Genomic DNA, 6,000 nt, shown 5'->3' with positions numbered 1-6,000 from the left:
ATCATTACCAGCTAGAAGCAGCAGTCATTGGGACTTGGACATGAGCTGCAAAGTATAGAATGGTGACAAAAATTCCAGTGCCATGCGGACTTTTCCTGTGGGGAACTTTCCTGGACTCCTGCTCCCTGTGACAGCTCCTAACAGACTGAACTGTGGTTGGGTTGCATTTTTCAGGGATTTGGCATGGTGATGTGGTCAACTTGGACTTGGGGAAGATGTTAAGGACACTACTCATTTATGGATTCTTGCTGTATTCGCCAAGAGTTTGCTTAAAGGCTCTTAATCACTGTAAAAAAAAAATAGAGGACTAGATGAAGAAGATGGGGCACATATACCCCATGGTATATTATTCAGCTAGGAGAAATGGTGACATTGGATCACTTATAGCAGAATGGTGGAGTCTTGGTAGCATTGTGCGGGGTGAAATAAGCGAATCAGAAAAAAACAGGATCTGCAGGATTCCATACATTGGTGGGACATAAAGGCGAGACTAAGAGGCATGAACAGGAGTGTGGTGGCTATGGGGGGTGGCGGGAGGGAAGGAGGGAGAAGGGGAGGGGAAGGGGTACAGAGAGAACTGGATGGAGGGTGGCGGAGGACGATCTCTCTTCGGGTGATGGGTATGCAACATAACAAAATGACAAGATAACCTGGAAATGTTTTCTTTGAATGTATGTACCCTGATTTATTGATGTCACCCCATTAAAATAAAAATTTATTTAAAAAAAAAAAAAAGGATAAAACGTGCACACGTTTTAAAGAAACAATCGAGACAAGTTCAGCTCCTCCCTGCTGCCCCGGGTCCCGGGATCTGCACACACGTTCTCGGCAGGTGGTGAATGGGGTAGTTGGGAACTGGCTGAGAGGCACGAGCTCACGGGGACCGAAAGTCCATCGGGGAGCCAGCTCCGGCCCTTTGGACGGCATTTGGGAGGGTCACCGCTGAAGCCCCGGGTGCTGTCCCCGCCCCCCGCGCCCGGCCCTCTCGCCCCCTCACCCCTCGGCTCCTGTCAGAGCAATGACGGCCGAGTCCTTTCTCTATCCTGGAGTGGACACCTTGCTTCTGGAGGCGGTCCTGCGTTTCTGGACGGAACATCGTTTTCCGGATCAGAAGCTCCTCTCTCTGTTCAGGAAGAGAAGAGACCAGCTTATACACAGCCGGGGACGGGAGGACGCGGCTGTGAAGGTCTGGCCGTTCCGTACAGGACCCGCTGGGTGTGGGGCAGTGCTAACCACGAGGGCCCGTGGTGGACGACGCCGTGCCTGGGACGGGGCCCACCTGCCAGCACGCTCTCCACGTTCGCTCGGTCCTTCCCGCCGTCCGGTGACGTCCACCGGTCCCGGCCAGCCCAGCTGAGTCACGACGACTGCAACCCAGCGGCTCCCGCACGTCAGTGTCCAGCCTGCATCCGATTCGCCGGGGGCGGGGGGTGCGGACTTGGGAAAATGCAGATCGCCGGCCCCGCCCCAGAGCTTCTGCGTTGGCGGCTCAGGGCGGGGCCTGGGCGTGTGCATTTCTAACGCTGCCGCCTGGTGGGTGCCAGCGTTTCGGAACCACTCGAATGGGATCCATACGCCAGGACGCCCGCGTTATCTGAGAGCTGCTCCCAGTGCACAGTCTCGGGCCAGCCCCCGGGGCCACCGAATCCACATTCTACCAAGATCCCCAGGGGACTCAGTGACACCCACCAGCTCCTGAAGGACAGAGCTTGTCCTTCTCTGTGCGTTCCCAGCACCTGGTAAAAAAAAAGTGAGTGAGCCCGCGGGCTGAGACAGACTCGCTGCCCTTCGCCGACCCCCACCCCGGGCGCGCCTGCCGACGACCGTGACGCGTATCAGACTCACGGTGGCTTAGGCGTCACTTAGAAGAAAAAGCAACCAGCATCTCCGATGACCTTGAAGTTTCCGGACTCTCAAGAAAGCGCCCCATTATTTTTGTGCTCAGGTGACGTAGGTCAAATTCACACCTGGGTTAGCAGAGGGAAAGTGTGACTGCACAGTCCCCACTCTGGAAAGAGGGACACGTGGGGGGGCTGATTTCCACACCAGGGGCGTCTGCTCGTCGGACCTAATGAAGAAAGGGCTGCAGCCTTGGCTCTCTGGGTCCCACCTCGAAGCTCAGTTTCTCTTAACAGCTGTTTCCACCGTTTCCTTGTCGTTGTTAAAAGTCTTTGCACCCACAGCGTTCTGCTCGCCAGGCGCCGGAACTCCCGATCACGGGACTGGGCACACAGTGGTGAGCTCCAGACCCTGCAGGCCCACCTCCACGCCCACGCCCGACGGCCCGCGTCCAGGCGAGCGCCCTCCGCCGTGGGCCACCTGGCTGGACTGGTGACGGACAAGACGGGTTAGCCTATCTGGCAGGCGACGCCCGGAATTGGGTGATGCTGAAAGTTTTTGTTCGGGCAGATGTAAAACCAAGCCTCCCTCGGCGGAAGGAGCAGAGCTTCGCGTGGGTCACCGTGAAGTGAGGCCCCTCGAGGGCCCTGCGGTGAGAAGGGGCGAAGGTCAGCTCCATCTGAAAAGGCGCACAGCAGAGGTCTGCCCGGAAAGCATCTGGTAGGATAAACACAGGAGGAGACGATCTGCAAGACCCCTCACGCAGTACGTGCCGGGTTGCTGATGGAGCCCTGAGCGGTCATGGAGCCGGCGGAGCGAGGGGGCTCAGGTGGAAAGGGCTCCCGGCCACGCCTGCCCCTCCTCCCTCCTCAGTGACATCAATCCGGTCCCTGTCAACTCTGCTTTCTATTCCAGCCTCTCTCTTGCCAGGGCCCGTCTCACCTCAAGGTACTTTTCTCCTGAGAGGTGGGTGTTCGGGGCAGAAAGTGGGGCGGGGGGATGGCCGTGTAGGAAGGTGTTTTCTGTGTTCCAACCTTGAGACTCCTCCTTCAGCTGCTGCTTCAAAGTCCCTGTCCCTTCTTTGCCGGCTCGGCGCCCTGGAGCTCGACAAAGCCCGGGGTTGCAGCTGGGAACACCTGCCGCTTGTCCTGGGTCTTTCTGCATGCTGCCCGGGGGGAGCTCGCGGGGCCGCTCACCTACAGCGTCAGCTGCGCCCCAGGGGTGGGAGGACGAGAGGAAAGGGGGACCTGCCCCCCACTTCTTCTTCTTAAAGCTCACCCCCCACGGTCTTGAGCAAGGGGCACCTGAGTTGGAGCCACTGCTGCTTATAAAAGGTGAACCTTTTGTCTCCCCAAACTGGAAGCATTTGCCCAGGGTCCAGGGGGTGCTTCCTCCCGAACCCCACCTTTCACCAAAATCCCCTTTGCCCTGTCCCTGCCCCTCAACACCTCCACCACCCACGCAGCCTGCGGGCTCCACTCGGAAGGGCACAAAGGATTCCAGACAGGGACTCGGGGGCAAGCAGGACCTTGTGCTTTGAGGATGTTGTGTCCTTGGATGTGGACATGGCTTTCGAGCCCCTGCCCCCAGCCCTTCCTTGGTTTGGCTTCCCTGACAACTTCTGGGAGACCAGGGCCACCTAGGAAGCGGCTGTCTCTGCAGCGGGCCCAGCTCGGCCCCTCCTGGTAAGAATGCTCTGTGCACATCTGTCCGTCTGTCCGGAGGGTCACCAGTCCCCCGGACTTCACCCTAAAATTCCAAGACTGCCCTCTCCCCTGACCCGGCAGTCAGCTCCGCAAGGCGAGTCCTCTCTCGAGGTTTCTGTCGGCTGCCCGCAGCTCCACCCCACATTAATCACCCGCGCTCCCGAATTCTTTGAATAGAGAACTTCATTGAAATCCCCCAAGGTCTCTTTTTCTACATACGAGCTCCATCACTAATGCTGCAGATGTCATGAACCTCCCATTTCTCTCCTTGGTGAGCTGAGGCAGATGTCAGCGTCCGGCGCTGCTGTCTCCCCGCTCCACCAAAGGTCACCCACCCTCCTCCGCCTTCCAGGTGCCGGGCCTCGTTGTTTTCTGACCAGCAGATGATGGTAAATTTGGCTCCGTGTGCCCGCCTTGCCCCGCTGCCCGGCATCGTGGTGATAGACTCTTGTGCTTGGACGATGGGCTGCTGGAAACCCTCAGGGTCGAGAAATCCCGGTTTTCCCAAAATCAAAAAAGTTGAGGGAGGTGACAGGAAAAGGATGCTTTTTCTTTCTTTCTTTCTTTCTTTCTTTCTTTCTTTCTTTCTTTCTTTCTTTCTTTCTTTCTTTTTTTTTTTTGTATTTTTTCTGAAGCTGGAAACCGGGAGGCAGACAGACAGACTCCCGCATGTGCCCGACTGGGATCCACCTGGCACGCCCACCAGGGGGCGATGCTCTGCCCCTCCGGGGCGTTGCTCTGTTGCAACCAGAGCCACTCTAGCGCCTGAGGCAGAGGCCAAGGAGCCATCCCCAGCGCCCGGGCCAACTTTGCTCCAATGGAGCCTTGGCTGCGGGAGGGGAAGAGAGAGACAGAGAGGAAGGAGAGGGGGAGGGGTGGAGAAGCAGATGAGTGCTTCTCCTGTGTGCCCTGGCCGGAAATCGAACCCGGGACTCCTGCACGCCAGGCCGACGATCTACCACTGAGCCAACTGGCCAGGGCCTGCTTTTTCTTTCAAAATTGTTCAAGGATCACGTGGGAAGCTAGTCCGGCAGGCAGGTGGGGTGGGGGGTGCACCTGGAGGCAGGGCTGCCTGGCGGATCGGGAACCCTGGGGTCCAGACCACTGCTCTGCCACCTGCCGGGGGCCGGACCCTGTCCTCTCACTTGCTTCGTGGGCCCATTTCCTCATCTGACTAATAAATTCCCAGAATAATGGGATTTCTCCTCAGGCAGGGTTTCCACTTCTAAGAGGTGTTTCCTAGCAAGTTGGAAATCAGGGACCTCTCCTGACTTTATTGCGACCTCCCTGAAGTCTTAGGGAGGTGCTGGAAGTTTCCAGAACTTCCTCCCCCTCTGACTTTGGAGCTGTTGACTCGGGTGACGCGCTGGCTCCGGTGACTTTGCAGGCGGGACGTTCCAGCACCCGCTGTTGGCGCGGCAGGGCTGCTCCGCGGGGCACTGGCTGCGTGCTGCGCTGGTCGTGCCTCTGGAACCACGGGCAGGAGTGTCCCGGGGGGCAGAGCAGAAGGTCAGGCGGGCCCTGTGCAGCACCAACACCCGCACACTTCTGGGTGACGCCTGCCGCCCGCTCTGGCACCGAATCCGGGACCAGCACCTCAGAGCCCAGTTTCTGGGTCGCTCTGGGGGGAGGTTTTCCCACTGAATAGACGGGAGCTGCCAGGGAGCTGCCGCTCTGCTATCTTCCCTCTGCACAAGTTGTCACTCGGTGCCCAGAGGCACAGACATTTCTTTTCAGGGACGAAAGACTCTCTAAAAAGATGGGCTTCCATCCCTCCCAGGTACGTGCGTTTGGGAGGATCCCAGGGGCGAGGAGAAGAGGTTGAGGGTGATCCCCGCATGACCAGGACGGCCGGACCCGCCCCCCTCACCCCGTCGGGGCGCCGGCACGCGCCCTGCTTCGCCGACAGACCTGCGACTTCCCTTTCGTCAGCAGAAGGTCCGAGTGAACCAGAGGCGAGGTCCAGAGAGACCCACCTGGAGAGTCTCAGCCACAGGAACCAGGAGATTCTATGGGAAGGGGCTGCCGCAGCGCCCAGCACAGCGTCGGACTCCTGCGGACAGGACTCTTCCTCGCAGATAGAAATCCTTAAGTGAGTCTGTTTCTACGGTAACCCGACCAGCAGGGAGGCGCCAGGTCGCCGGGCTTCCTGAGATGATGGCAGTGCCCTCGGCCGCCTCACGGGCTCTGCTGTGCCGTGACATCACCAGCCCCCGGGGACGGTGTCCTTCCCCTCCCTTGAACCTAGGCGGGACCTGAGATCTCTCTGGATCAATGAAATGGGATGGAAACGATGCTGTGTGACCTCTAAGGCTGCGCCTGATGAGCCTCTCGCTTACACTCTGGGTTCTCTGAAGAGCCTGCCTTTCCCGGTGCCACCCTGCACGGAGGAGGGCCAGGCTAGCCAGTGAGAAAGAGCGGCCACCAGGGGGGCACCCAGATGCCAGACCCGTGA

Source organism: Saccopteryx bilineata, chromosome 5 (genome assembly GCF_036850765.1).
Source record: "Saccopteryx bilineata isolate mSacBil1 chromosome 5, mSacBil1_pri_phased_curated, whole genome shotgun sequence".
NCBI classification, from domain to species: Eukaryota; Metazoa; Chordata; class Mammalia; order Chiroptera; family Emballonuridae; genus Saccopteryx; species Saccopteryx bilineata.
Note: the sequence above shows the minus strand (reverse complement) of the source record.